The sequence below is a fragment of the Balaenoptera ricei genome, chromosome 9, assembly GCF_028023285.1.
Source record: "Balaenoptera ricei isolate mBalRic1 chromosome 9, mBalRic1.hap2, whole genome shotgun sequence".
Classification (NCBI taxonomy): Eukaryota; Metazoa; Chordata; class Mammalia; order Artiodactyla; family Balaenopteridae; genus Balaenoptera; species Balaenoptera ricei.
Window position 1 is genome coordinate 10,368,493 of NC_082647.1, and position 16,407 is coordinate 10,384,899.

Consider the following 16,407-nt stretch of genomic DNA (forward strand, 5'->3'; position numbering starts at 1 on the left):
CATTAGTGAACCTGAAGACATAGAAAGTGTCTAAAATTAAACAAATGAAAGGGAATTTTTTTAAAAGTGAGTTTTATGACAAATTCCTATAACCTAGTATGTGTAAGTGGAGTCTACACAGAAGAAAACGGAACATAGAAATGAAATATGAAGAAATAATGGCCAAACATTTTCTAAATTTGATGAAATGCATAACTCACAGATCCAAGATCCTCAACAAGACACAATGAAATCTGAAAAACCTGCATCATGGTGCATGAAAATCAAATTTCTCAGAATCAGAGATAAAGAGAAAGATCTTAAAATCAGCCAGAGAAATTTAGATATAGAGGTGTAAATATAAGGATATCGGCAAATTTCTTGTTGGAAGCAATATAAGTGAGGAGAGAGTATAACAACATCTTTATAGCACTGAAAAAAAAAAAAACCAAAACTGTCAATGTAGAATGCTATACTCAGAAAAAATATCGTTTGAAAATGAATGTTAAAGACTATTTTGTACATATACAAGTTGAAAGAATTCATCACCATGGGACCCACACTAAAAAAAATGTAAAAAATTTCAAGTAGAAGGAATATGAAAGTAGATGGAAAGATGGCTCTATCAGAGGAAATTAAGAGCAACAGAAATGGTTATTATGTGGTAAATACATATGGTTTTTATTATTATTTAAATATTATTAACATAATTATTAAAATGTAAAACGGGTTTTATCACATGTGACTAATAATACAGTAGCAGTGTAAAATATAATAATGTATATGGAGTTAAAACATATTTAAAAATTAAGTATATTATAATAATAGTACATAGCAAGGTAGCTAAATGGAAACATACAATTATAACAGTTTTATACTACATAGGAAATGTCATAACACAACTTGAAAGTAGACTAAGGTAAGTTAAGAATTCAATCTGCAGTTGGTTGACTCTGTGGATGTGGAACCCACAGATACAGAGTACTGTCTGTACTGTGCCATTTTATATAAGGGACGTTGGTATCCATGGGCATCCTGGAACCAGTTCCTCAAGAGGATACAGAGGGATGACTGTATAAGGTGAACCAAAAATCCTCCACGAAAATAACAGAGAGTTATAGATGTTAAGTCACTAAAGTAGATAAAATAAATTCATTTAAAAAAGATGCAGGAGTCAGGATTACTTTTCAGTGTGTGCGCTGAGCACACACCAGACCTCAGAGAGGGTGGAAGGCATGGGGATTCCCGGCACCCCCAGCACACGCAGCATGACCAGCGGGTGCCATCCACGGTAGGAATTGGCTCATGTGGTTATGGAAGCTGGACGCTGAGAAGTCCCAAGATCTGCACTGAGCAAGCTGGAGGCCCAAGAGAGCTAATGGTATAGCTTCCAGTCTGAATCCAAAGTCTTGAGAGCCAGGCCATCTTGAATCGCAGTGTCAGGAGCCTCTGTGCACTGTTCGGAGCTGAGGCACTGGCCTAGCCTCTTCCGAGGAGGAGCTCACGGGTGAAGGGCCTAGCATGAGGCCTCTGTGTGCAGTGCCCTGTGAGCAAGTGACAGAAAACTAAGCACAAAGGAAAAAATAAAAGCCGTGTGGCTGACAGGGAGTTGGTGCTCCGGCTGGGAGTCAGGCCTGTACCTGTGAGGTGGGAGAGACGAGTCCAGGACATTGGTCCACCAGCTCCAAAAAATATCAAACAGCTCCACATAATGTCAAACAGAAAAAGGTCTCCCAGAGATCTCAACCTCAACGCTAAGACCCACCTCCACTCAATGAACAACAAGCTACAGTGCTGGACACCCTATGCCAAACAACTAGCAAGACAGGAACGCAACCCCACCCATTAGCAGAGAGGCTGCCTAAAATCATAATAAGGTCACAGGCACCCCAAAACACACCACTGGACGCGGTCCTGCCCACCAGAAAGACAAGATCCAGCCTCATCCACCAGAACACAGGCACCAATCCCCTCCACCAGGAAGCCTACAAAACACACTGAACCAACATTACCCCCTGGGGGCAGACACCAAAAACAACGGGACCTACGAACCTGCAGCATGTGAAAAAGAGACCCCCAAACACAGTAAGTTTAGGAAAATGAGAAGACAGAGAAATATGCAGCAGAGGAAGGAGCAAGGTAAATACCCACCAGACCAAACAAATGAAGAGGAAATAGGCAGACTACCTGAAAAAGAATTCAGAGTAAGGATAGTAAAGATGATCCAAAATCTTGGAAATAGAATGGGGAAAATACAAGAAACGTTTAACAAGGACCTAGAAGAACTAAAGAGCAAACAAACAATGATGAAAAACACAACAAATGAACTTAAAATTTCTCTAGAAGGAATCAATAGCAGAACAACTGAGGCAGAAGAATGGATAAGTGACCTGGAAGATAAAATAGTGGAAATAACTAATGCAGAGCAGAATAAAGAAAAAAGAATGAAAAGATTGAGGACAGTCTCAGAGCCCTCTGGGACAACATTAAATGCACCAACATGTGAATTATAGGGGTCCCAGAAGAAGAAGAGAAAAAGAAAGGGACTGAGAAAATATTTGAAGAGATTATAGTTGAAAACGTCCCTAATATGGGAAAGGAAATAGTCAATCAAGTCCAGGAAGTGCAGAGAGTCCCATACAGGATAAATCCAAGGAGAAACACACCAAGACACATATTAATCAAACTATCAAAAATTAAATAGAAAAAAAAATTTAAAGCAGCAAGGGAAAAACAACAAATAACACATAAGGGAATCACCACAAGGTTAACAGCTGATCTTTCAGGAGAAACTCTGCAAGCCAGAAGGGAGTGGCAGGACATATTTAAAGTGATGAAGGAGAAAAACCTACAACCAAGATTACTCTACCCAGCAAGGATCTCATTCAGATTTGATGGAGAAATTAAAACCTTTACAGACAAGCAAAAGCTAAGAGAATTCAGCACCACCAAACCAGCTTTACAACAAATACTAAAGGAACTTCTCTAGGCAGGAAACAAAAGAGAAGGAAAAGACCTACAATAACAAACCCAAAACGATTAAGAAAATGGTAATAGGAACATACATACATATCGATAATTACCTTAAATGTAAATGGATTAAATGCTCCAACCAAAAGACATAGACTAGCTGAATGGCTACAAAAACAAAACCCGTATATATGCTGTCTACAAAAGACCCACTTCAGACTTAGGGACACATACAGACTGAAAGTGAGAGATGGAAAAAGATATTCCATGCAAATGGAAATCAAAAGGAAGCTGGAGTAGCAATTCTCATATCAGACAAAATAGACTTTAAAATAAAGACTAATACAAGGACAAAGAAGGACACTACATAATGATTAAATGATCCATCCAAGAAGAAGATATAACAATTGTAAATATTGATGCACCCAACATAGGAGCACCTCAATACATAAGGCAAATACTAATAGCCATTAAAGGAGACATCGACAGTAACACAATCATACTAGGGGACTTTATCATCCCCATTTCACCAATGGACAGATTATCCAAAATTAAAATAAATAAGGAAACACAAGCTTTGAATGATACATTAAACAAGATGGACTTAATTGATGTTTACAGGACATTCCATCCAAAAACAGGACATTCCTGAGAAGAATATACTTTCTTCTCAAGTGCTCATGGAACATTCTCCAGGATAGATCATATCTTGGGTCACAAATCAAGCCTTGGTAAATTTAAGAAAGTTGAAATCGTATCAAGTATCTTTTCTGACCAAAGCACTAGGAGACGAGGTATCAATTACAGGAAAAAATCTGTAAAAAATACAAACACATGGAGGCTAAATAATACACTACTAAATAACCAAGAGATCACTGAAGAAATCAAAGAGGAAATCAAAAAATACCTAGAAACAAATGACAGTGAAAACACGATGACCCAAAACCTATGGGATGCAGCATAAGCAGTTCTAAGAGGGAACTTTACAGCAATAAAATCCTACCTCAAGAAACAAGAAACATCTCAAATAAACAACCCAACCTTACACCTAAAACAATTAGAGAAAAAACCAAAAAAACCCAGAGTTAGCAGAAGGAAAAAAATCATAAAGATCAGATCAGAAATAAATGAATGGAAACAAAGAAAACAATAGCAAAGAGCAAAGAGCAAACCTGGTTCTTTGAGAAGATAAACAAAATTGATAAACAATTAGCCAGACTCATCAAGAAAAGAAAGGGAGAAGACTCAAGTCAATAGAACTAGAAATGAAAAAAGGAGAAGTTAACAACTGACACTGCAGAAATACAAAGTATCATGAGAGATTACTACAAGCAACTCTATGCCAATAAAATGGACAACCTGGAAGAAATGGACAAATTCTTAGAAAAGTACAACCTTCCAAGACTGAACCAGGAAGAAATAGAAAATATAAACAGGCCAATCACAAGGACTGAAATTGAGACTGGAATTAAAAATCTTCCAACAAACAAAAGTCCAGGACCAGATGGCTTCGCAGGAGAATTCTATCAAACATTGAGAGAAGAGCTAACACCTATCCTTCTCAAACTCTTCCAAAATATAGCAGAGGGAGGGACACTCCCAAACTCATTCTACGAGGCCACCATCACCCTGAGACGAAAACCAGACAAAGATGTCACAAAAAAGAAAACTACAGGCCAATATCACTGATGAACATAGATGCAAAAATCCCCAGCAAAATACTAGCAAACAGAATCTAACAGCACGTTAAGAGGATCATACACCATGATCAAGTGAGGTTTATCCCAGGAATGCAAGGATTCTTCTATATATGCAAGTCAATCAATGTGATAAACCATACTAACAAATTGAAGGAGAAAAACCATATGATCATCTCAATAGATGCAGGAAAAGCTTTCAACAAAATTCAACACCCATTTATGATAAAAACCCTCCAGAAAGTAGGCATAGAGGGAACTTACCTCAACATAAGGGCCATATATGACAAACCCACAGCCAACATCATTCTCAGTGGTGAAAAACTGAAACCATTTCCTCTAAGATCAGGAACAAGACAAGATTGTCCACTTACCACTATTATTCAACAAAGTTTTGGAAGTTTTAGCCACAGCAATCAGAGAAGAAAAGGAAATAAAAGGAATCCAAATTGGAAAAGAAGTAAAGCTGTCACTGTTTGCAGATGACATGATACTATACATAGAGAATCCTAAAGATGCTACCAGAAAACTACTAGAGCTAATCAATGAATTTGGTAAAGTAGCAGGATACACAAAATTAATGCACAGAAATCTCCTGCATTCCTATACACTAATGATGAAAAATCTGAAAGACAAATTAAATAAACACTCCCATTTACCACTGCAACAAAAAGAATAAAATACCTAGGAATAAAACTACCTAAGGAGACAAAAGACCTGTATGCAGAAAACTATAAGACACTGATTAAAGAAATTAAAGATGATAAAAACAGATGGTGAGATAGACCATGTTCTTGGATTGGAAGAATCAACATTGTGAAAATGATTATACTACGCAAAGCAATCTACAGATTCAATGCAATCCCTATCAAACTACCACTGGCATTTTTCACAGAACTAGAACAAAAAATTTCACAATTTGTGTGGAAACACAAAAGACTCCGAATACACAAAGCAATCTTGAGAAAGAAAAATGGAGCTGGAGGAATCAGGCTCCCTGACTTCAGACTATACTACAAAGCTACATTCATCAAGACTGTATGGTACTGGCATAAAAACAGAAGTATAGTTCAATGGAACAGGATAGAAAGCCCAGAGATAAACTCACGCACATATGGTCACCTTATTTTTGATAAAGGAGGAAAGAATATACAATGGAGAAATGACAGCCTCTTCAATAAGTGGTGCTGGGAAAAATGGGCAGCTACATGTAAAAGAATGAAATTAGAACACTCCCTAACACCATACACAAAAATAGACTCAAAATGGATTAAAGACCTAAATGTAAGACCAGATACTATAAAACTCTTAGAAGAAAACATAGGCAGAACACTATGACATAAATCACAGCAAGATCCTTTTTGACCCACCTCCTAGAGAAATGGAAATAAAAAGGAAAATTAACAAATGGGACCTAATGAAACTTAAAAGCTTTTGTACAACAAAGGAAAACATAAGAGAAAATGACAGCCCTCAGAATGGCAGAAAATATTTGCAAATGAAGCAACTGACAAAGGATTAATCTCCACAATTTACAAGTAGCTCATGCATTTCAATATCAAAAAAACAAACAACCCTGTCCTATAATGGGCAGAAGACCTAAACAGATATTTCTCCAAAGAAGATATACAGATAGCCAACAATAACATGAAAGAATGCTCAACATCACTAATCATTTGAGAAATGCAAATCAAAACTACAATGAGGTATCGATAACCACACACCAGTCAGAATGGCTATCATAAAAAAATCCTCAAACAATAAATGCTGGAGAGGGTGTGGAGAAAAGGGAACCCTCTTGCACTCTTGCTGGGAATGTAAATTGATACAGCCACTATGGAGAACAGTATGGACGTTCCTTAAAAAACTAAAAATAGAACTACCATACGACCCAGCAATCCCACCACTGGGCATATACCGTGAGAAATCCATAATTCACAAAGACTCATGTACCACAATGTTCACTGAAGCTCTATTTACAATAGCCAGGATGTGGAAGCAACCTAAGTGTCCACCGACAGATGAATGGATAAAGAAGATGTGGCACATATATACAATATATGGCTTTTACTCAGCCATAAAAGGAAGAAATGAAATATGAGTTATTTGTAGTGAGGTGGATGGAGTTAGAGTCTGTCATACAGAGTGAAGTAAGTCAGAAAGATTAAAACAAATACCGTATGCTAACACATATATATGGAATCTAAAAAAAAAAAAATGGTTCTGAAGAACCTAGGGGCAGGAGAGAAATAACGATGCAGACGTAGAGAAAGGACTTGAGGACACAGAGAGGGGGAAGGGTAAGCTGGGACAAAGTGAGAGAATGGCATGGACATATATACACTACCAAATGTAAAATAGATAGCTAGTGGGAATCAGCCACATGGCACAGGTAGATCAGCTCAGTGCTTTGTGACCATCTAGACGGGTGGGATAGGGAGGGTGGGAGGGTGACGCAAGAGGGAGGAGACATGGGGATATATATATATATGTATAGCTGATTCACTTTGCTATAAAGCAGAAACTAACACACCATTGTAAAGCAATTATACCCCAATAAAGATGTTAAAAAAAAAAAAGACACAGGAAATTAAAAAGGCAGGAAAAAAACCAGAAAATAGTAACAAAGACTAAGTGGGAGAAATAGAAAATTAATAGTAAGATGATAGATTTAATCTTAACCATATCAAAATTTTAAAAATGTAAAATGATCTAAAGAGCCCAACTAATAGAGATAGTTGAATAAAAAAGCAAGACCTAACTATAAACTGCCTACAAAATTTCATTTCATGAATGAAAAAATGGAACATTCTGAGAGTAATCACCAAAGCTGGAATAGATCTCCTAAAATCAGGTCAAGTGTATTTCAGAGCAAAAAATATATAGCTGGAGATAGTCATTCCCTAATTTTAAAGAGGTAATTTAATCAAGAGTGCATAACAGGTCCTTAACCTTTATGTACTTAATAATAGTACTTCAAAAACATGAAAGGAAAACTTATAAAACCAGAAGGAGAATTAGACAAATCAACAGTTATAGTTGTTGATTTCAAATTCAATACTTTCTCAACAGTTGATAGAACAGGTACACAATAAAGATGTTAAAAATTTGAACAACACTATGAATAAACTTGACCTAAGTGATATTAATAAAACATTCCATCCAACAATAGAATATACTTTTTTTTCAAGTGCACATAAAACATTGACCTTGATAGAACATATTCTGGGACATAAATCTCAATAAAGTAAAAGCACTAAATTACTAAAGAAATATGTGCTCTGACCTTAATGGATTTACATTAGAAATCAATAGCAGAAGCTTCTTTGGCAAATCCCCACATGCTTAGAAAATGAATGACACACTTCTAAAAAACTCATACGTCAAAATGGAAATCAAAAGTGAACTTAGAATATATTTCAAACTGAATGAAAATTTAAAAATTACATATAAAAATTTGTGTTGATACCCTACAAGCAATATTTAGCCAAAAATGTACCACTAAATCCCTATATTAGAAGAGGAGGAAGATCTTAATTCTATCACCTCAGGTTTCCCATTAAGCAAATAGAAAAAGAAAAGCAAAATAAGTGCAAATTAAAAAGGTGCATTGTGTGATCTATCTCAGAAAACTGAGCATATCAGTGTGGCCATGGCTAAACAAGGACTGTTTCCCTTCCTTTATCTCAAAGTGTTCTGTACTCCAGGGCTATTTTTATAGGATTTCATTTATTTTTATTTATTTATTTTATTTATTTATTTATTTTTATTTATTTATGGCTGTGTTGGGTCTTCATTTCTGTGCGAGGGCTTTCTGTAGTTGTGGCAAGTGGGGGCCACTCTTCATCACGGTGCGCGGGCCTCTCACTATCGCGGCCTCTCTTGTTGCGGAGCACAGGCTCCAGACGCGCAGGCTCAGTAGTTGTGGCTCATGGGCCTAGTTGCTCCGTGGCATGTGGGATCTTCCCAGACCAGGGCTCGAACCCCTGTCCCCTGCATTGGCAGGCAGATTCTCAACCACTGCGCCACCAGGGAAGCCCCTTCATTTATTTTTATGTCAGGGACCACTTCTCTTTAAAAAATCCTGATACTGGACCAAAAGAATCAGATTTTATTATTAATACTACTAATTGCTAAGAAAGATTGACTATTATTATCATTTAAGCTTTAATAAAGTGTTCATTAATGATGTACTCATCCTTTAAACATAACAACGGCTAAAACTTTTATTTTTAAAAAGAGTTCAACATATCATTTGGATTAAACACATAATTTTAAAATGTGTAAATAAACCAAAATATTCAACCACTTCTAGTGGTATATGATTGTAATTTCTCGTCAAGTGCAGATGTTAAAATCCAGTTTGGAAATTTTATATAAAACACTATTAAACAGAAATAACCTATACGTATTTAAAATCAATTAAATAATTACCTAGTGGGATATTAAAGCAAAATAAAAGATGAAAAGTTTAGCAGAATATAAGTCTATGGTACCTCCATTAGATTACCCAAATAAAAATATAATAATTTATGTCAAGATGATTTTGCTTTCATTACAATGAGTCTTTACAGTTAAATAATAATATCCATTGATGTGTTTTTATTTCAGTGCCACAATGGAACCTGATTTTCTTCTAGTGATATTCATAACCATGAATGATGAACCTAATATCACTTTATTAAATCTAAAGGTAATAATGACATTATTGATATTCATAATGTGTTCAGGAGCCAAAATTTGAAAATTTATTTGGTTGTGAAACTACTAATTAGAACTGTAATTTGGTTTGTTACCTAGATTGAGGTTTAGGAAATAAAATATACAATGTATGTGATATATTATGTGTCCTTAGGTAAATTACTTAACTCTTCATGCAACATATAGCAAAATATCTAATTAATATACAGACTGTTATACAAAAATGTTTTCATAAACTGCTTTTATATACCTCCAGGAGATTGTCTTTTGAGTAGGACATTACATGTTTCCTTCTTTATAAATAGGTAGAATGTTAACTCTCAAGGACTGGGTTCTTCTGTCTTTACGGTTTTATTATTTCTTCACCTCTGTTTGATTTAAACTGCAGTGTCTTGATAAGAAATATATATATAACTTCCACTTGATATCTATAGTTTTTCAATAACATGCTTTATAAAATCAGATATATTAGCAATGAAATCCTTTCCTTGGGATATCTAAAATATATACAAATCTATACTCAAAATATAAATTATAGTGTTAGTAAATTAGAAAGATTATTTGTTACTTGCTGACATGAATTTTTCTGACATTCAAGCATTTCATAAATCAATCTGATGTATGCAAATCAACATTATTGAATTAACATAAACTGTTAGATGTCACACAAAATATAACACAGTGCTAGAATTGGAATAGGGAAAGAATTTTCCTCATCACTTAAATTCAGAGAAGTTAACTTAGAATAAATTACTTTAAAATTTCTTATACTATTTTTAGTGTTAGTGTAGTATTAAGTTGAAATCCTTTCTGAAGGATTGTAAGATGTCCCAAGAACAAATTAGCTTTTTTAATAATTAGGGAAAATGAGGAAATTAGTTTTGTAAATATTTAATCCTCTAAAATTTAAAATCAAACCATAATAAATGCTAATCAAATTATTATTTTAATGTCACAAAGTAAATATTTTAATAATTATTATATCCAAAAAGTAAAGTATTATAAGTTTATTTGGGATTTTCTGTTGTTTTTATTGTTTTAAAGGTCTACACATGTTGTAGCAGAAATGGTCCATATGCTTGCTTTATAAGAAGTTGCTTAGATGAATTCAGTATATGTTTCCTGATTGACTATTTATTTGCAAAATTTTCTAGACTCTTTAAAAGTTGAACAGAGTATATTTGTGTGCCCTCAATGAGCTCATATATCATGAAGGAAACAAGATATATGTGTAAAAAACACAAAACAAATTATAAGTGCCTCAATGTTAATAATGTGCTAATTCATAGGTGGAGGAAAAATTTTAGACTGACATTTTATCACATTATTTGTTACCTAAATAACAAATATGGAAAAGTCAATTAAATCTTAAATAAGAAAGAAAAATCTCCAATATGCACAGGTGTCTATGTTAATTGATACCTGTGCAATACTTTTCAATACCTTCCAGTGGTTTGATTTTTTTCACCATGAGATAATAGAAGACATCTTGCTTGTTTCTCAGCACCTCTCTGGTAGCAGCAGCATAGTAAAAACACCAACATCTTTATGTCTTTTTTGAAAAAATGTGTATTCATGTCCTTTGTCCATTTTTAAAATCAAGTCGTTTGATTATTGGTATTGAATTGTATAGGCTCCTTAGATATTTTGGATAACCTCTAATCAGATATATGATTTGAAAAGATTTCCTCCTGATCCTTAGGTTGCCTTTTCATCTTGTTGATTGTTGCTTTTATTGTGCAGGAACTTTTTGGTTTGATTTAATCCCACTCATTTATTTTTGCTTTTGTTGCCTAAGCTTTTGGTGTCATACCCAAAAATTCGTTGCCAAGGTTAATGTCAAGGATATTTTCTTTATGCTTTCTTCTAGGAATAGTTTTAGGTCTTACATTTAAATCTTTAATATATTTTGAGTTGGTTTTTGTATGCAGTGTAAGATAAGGGTCCAGTTTCATTCTTTTGTGTGTGGATATCCAGTTTTTCCTGCACCATTTATCGAGGAGTCTATCCTTTCCCTATCTATATATACTTAACAGCTCTAGCCTATTGTTCATCAAAGTGTTTATTTGAAATTCCCTCACATGGGATATACTGACAGAAACCATTTCCAAAGCCAAATAAATTTGGGGATCTCTGCACATTCTTTAGAGCTTTTAATTGCACATTTACATATTAAAACCCTTCTGAACCCCCTGCAGTAAAGACACCTATATTTTATCCCAGTCTCCCAAAGCTATTTCCTCATGGATTTTTTAAAAATCTTGTTAGAATGTATTTGCATCCCACAAAGCAGTGTTCTGTGGAACAAGTTTTTGGGAAAATCACTGATTTAATCAAAAAAAATAGCAACTGAGTAGGTATTTTTGGTTTGAGTTGTAATGGGTCTATTTCTGGAATCTCTTTTCTGGATATTTTTCTATCTTTTCATTCATTGTACATTGTCTCAATCACTGTAGTTTATAGAAAATCTGGGCACAAAATAGTGTTGATCTTACACCTTTGTTGCTTTTTTAAAATACTGTTTTATCTACTTGAGATCTTTGCATTTTTATGTAAATTTTAGAAGCAGGATGACAATTTCTTCAAATGCTGCTGAAACTTTGATTGGGATGACATTGAATTTATATATCCATTTAGGGAAAGTGAATATCTTAACAATATTGTGTCCATTCTAGCAAAATTTGTACTTGGTATATAACTCCACTCATGTGGGTCTCCTTAATTTACCTCAACAATGTTTTGTTGGTTTCAGGTATAGTTCTTCTACATCTTTTGTTGGATTTATTTGGAGATAATTTATGTTTTTTTGATGTTATTGTAAATGACATTTTAATTTTTTTCAAATTATTTGTTGTTAGCATATAGAAATACATTTTAAATTCTTTATATTGACTTTGTTTCCCACAAGCTAAATTTACTTGCTAGTTCTAGGAGTTATGTTTGTCTTAGTTTGCTAGGGCTGCCGAAACAAAATATCACAAGCTGAGGGGCTTAAACAACAATATTGTCTCCCAGTTCTGGAAGCTAGATGTCCAAGATTAAGGTGTTGGCAGAGTCATGCTCCCTTTGAAAGTATTAGGGGAAGATTTGTTCCAGGACTTTCCCCTAGCTTCTGGAACATTCTTTGTTGGCAGTATAACTCCAATTTCACAAAACGTGCTTTCTAAATGCATGTCTGTGTCCAAATTTCCCTTTTCATAATGACATCAGTCATATAAGATTAGTAGTGGCCTACCTTTCTCCAGTATGATCTCATCTAGTTATATCTGCAATGACCCTATTTCCAAATAAGTCACATTCTGAGGTACTTGGGGTTAAGATTTCAACATATGAATTTTTAGAGACATAATTCAACCCATAAAAATGTTTATATGTAGATTTCATAGGGTTTCTGTATGCACAATCATGTTATCCTCCAACGATGAGAGTTTGACTTCCTCTACAATTCTGCCTTTTGTGTCTTTTTCTTATCTTATTGTCTCTAATATTTCCAGTACACTATGGAATAGAAGTGGTGAAAGTGCCTATAGTTGACTTCTTCCTGTATTAGGACAAAACATTCAATATTTTACCATTAAGTTTGATGTTACACATACGTTTTTCATAGATATCTTACGACAGATGGTGGAAATACCATTCTATTCCTAATTCAGTAAGATTTTAAAATTGATTTTATGAAACTTTTTAAATCCTTATTCTTCATGTGTTACAATGATCATACAATATTTCTACATTATTGTGTTGTACTGTTAATTTTCAACTGCTGAACCAAGTTTGCTTTCCAGGGATAAATATACTGGGTTTTATATATGCCATTTATAGGATGCTGAATTTGATTTGCTAACTTGTAAAGGATTTTTGTGTGTATGTTCACAAAGATAATCAGTTTCTAATTTTACTTTCTTGTAATGTCTTTATCAGGCATTGGTATAGGGTGATAATGGGACATGAAGAATGAAATTAAAAGGGTTCTGGCCTCTTTTGCTTTATTAAAGATTTTGTGTGAAACTGGTATAATTTCTTCCTTTAATCATTGATAGAAATCACCATTGAAGACCTCTGGGTCTGGAATTTTGTTGCTGAGAAGATTTTTAATTAAAAGATTAATCTTTAATTTATTCAAATTTTCTATTCAGTTTTCTATTTCAATTTTGTTTGCTTTATATTTTTGGTAAATAGTCTTTCGATCAAGTGGGTATACTCATTGTTAGAAAGCTCTTCAAATAATGTCCTATATTTTATTCAATGCATTCATCAATTCTGTATCTCTCTTTAGTTTTTTTTCCCAATCAGTCTTACTACGTGTTTATAAATTTTATTAAAATCTCAAGGATGAGCTTTTGATTTGTTTTTCTTAATTATCTGTTTTCTATTTCATTATTTTACTCCCTTAGTTTATTTATTGTGATTATATATGTTTAATTTGTCCTTCTGTTTCTAGCTTCTGAAGTGAAAGCATAGATCACTAATTTTAACCTTTATCTTTCCTAAGTAGTCTCTTAACTGCAATGCATTTCCTTCTAATCACCGCTTTAGCTGCAATCTACAAATTTGAATATGATGTGTTTTCATTTTCAGCAGGCTTAAAATATTTCTATTTTTCTTTATGATTCCTTCTTTGACTCTTGTGTTATTTAGATGTATGCTGTTTAAATTCCAAACACTTTAGGATTTTACAGATATTGTATTCTTATTGATTTGTAATTTAACACTGTTATTGTCAGAAAACTTATTCTGTATGATTTCAACACTTTGTAAAGTATTGAGATTTGTCTTTTGGCCCAGCAAAGGACTATATTGGTTAACATTTTACATGCACTTGAAAAGCATGTGTATTCTGTTGTTGTTGGGTATAATGTTCTATAAATAACAATTATGTGGAAATAACCTAAGTGTTTGTCAGTGGATGAATGGATAAAGAAGATATGGTATAAACACACACACACACACACACACACACACACACACAGTGTGATATTATTCAGCCATGAGACAGAAGGAAATCTTGCTATTTGTGATAACATGGATGGACCTTGAGGACATTATGCTAAGTTAGACAAGTCAGAGAAAGACTAATATGTATGATATCTACTTATATGTGGAATCTAAAAAATCCAAAATAATAAAAACAGGGAGTAAATGGTGGTTACTAGGGGTGGAGAATGGGGAAATAGGAGAAATGTTGTTTATAGTGCATAAACTTGCAATTAGTAGATAAATATGTCCTGGAGATCTAATGTACTGTATAGTGAATATAGACAACAATATTGTATTATAATCATCAAACTTGCTAATTATTCCCAGGACAAAAATGAATGACAATTAGGTGAGGTACTAACTATTATTATAGTGCCAGTCATATTACAATATACAAATGTATCAAATCAACGTGGTGTACACCTTAAATTTATGCAATGTTATATGTCAAATAGATTTCAATGATCTGTAATAAATACATACACACAAAATATCAATTTTTTCAAAAATTTTGGAAGTATAGTTTAAATCATACATCCTTACTAACTTGCTTCTCCTGTTGGTTACTGAGGAAGAGGTGTTAAAATATTCAGTTATGATTGTAGGTGTGTATATATTTTTCTTTGATTCTGTTACTATTTTTTAGATATATTTAAAATTTTTTGCTTTAGGTACATATTTGTTTAGGCTTGTTAAATTTTCTTGATAAATTGATTATTTTATCATTATGAAATGTCCCTTTTTATTACAGGCATACTTCATTGTATTGTACTTTGCAGATATTGCATTTTTCACAAATTGAAGGTTTGTGACAACCCTGTGTCAAGTATATCGGTGCCGTTTTTTTCAACAATATTTGCTCACTTTGTGTCTCTGTGTCACATTTTGGTAATTTTCAAAATATTTCAAACTTTTTCATTATTATACTTGTTATGATAATCTGAGATCAGTGATCTTTGGTGTTACTATTGCAAAAAGATTACAACTCGCTGAAGGCTCAAATGAGGGCTTAGCATTTTTAGCAATAAACTATTTTTTAATTAAGGTATGTACATTGTTTTTTTAGATGTAATGATTTTGCACACTTAACAGACTACAGTATGGTGTAAACATAACTTTTATATGCACTGGGAAACCGAAAAATTTTTATGACTTGCTTTATTGCAATATTCCCTTTATTTCAGTGGTCTGGAGCTGAACCCACAATAACTCTAAGGTACCTGTATCGGTAATACTCTGTCTTGAAACCTACATTATCAGATACTAATCTAGCTTGTTTTACGATTAGTGTGATGGTTAAATTGTTTTGTCAACTTGACTGTGCCATGCGGTGCCCAGACATTTTGTTAAACATTACTCTTGGTGTGTCCATGAGGATTAGCATTTGAATCAATAGAACGAGTAAAGCGAATTGTTCTCCCTAATGTGGGTGGGCCTCGTGTCCAATAAGTTAAGGCCTGAACAGAACAAAAAGGCTGATGCTCCCCCCACATAACTGCCTTTGAGCAGGGACATTGTCTTTTCCTGCCTTCAGAACTGAACTGAACTATTAACTCTTTGTAGGTCTTGAGTCTGCCTTCCTTCACACTGAAACTACATTACTGGCGCTCCCAGGCCTCCAGCTTCCCAACTGCAGATCTTAGGACTTATCAACTTCCATCGTCACGTAAGTCAATTCCTTAGAATATATATGTCAAAAATATGCCAAACGGATGTGTGTTTGTCCTTTTGGTTCTATTTCTGTGGAGAACCCTGGTGTCTTAGTCCATTTGGGCTGCCATAACAATAACATAGACTGGGGGGCTTAAACAACAATCATTTATTTCTCACAGTCCTGGAGGTTGGGAAGTCCAAATCAAGGTTCCAGCAGATTTGGTGTGTGGTGAGAGCCCACTTCCTGGTTCACAGATGGTCATTTCCTTAGTGTCTTCACATGGTAGAAGCAGCAAGGGAACTCTCTAGGGTCCCATTCATATAGGTACTAACATTATTCATAAAGGCTCCTGCCTCATGATCTAGTTATATCGCAAATGCCCATCTCTTAATACTGTTACATTGAGGGTTAAGATTTCAACATTTGAAT

At 34.1% G+C, this 16,407-nt stretch overlaps 1 long non-coding RNA gene across 1 annotated transcript in view; it reads right to left on the reverse strand.

Moving 5' to 3' along the window:
• Positions 1 to 862: 862 nt before the first annotated feature.
• Positions 863 to 16,407, reverse strand: part of LOC132371711 (uncharacterized) — a 285,405-nt gene continuing 269,860 nt past the window's right edge. The window contains exon 7 of the long non-coding RNA XR_009504934.1: positions 863 to 1,523. This is a non-coding gene — a long non-coding RNA (uncharacterized LOC132371711). The remainder of the gene's footprint in view (positions 1,524 to 16,407) is intronic.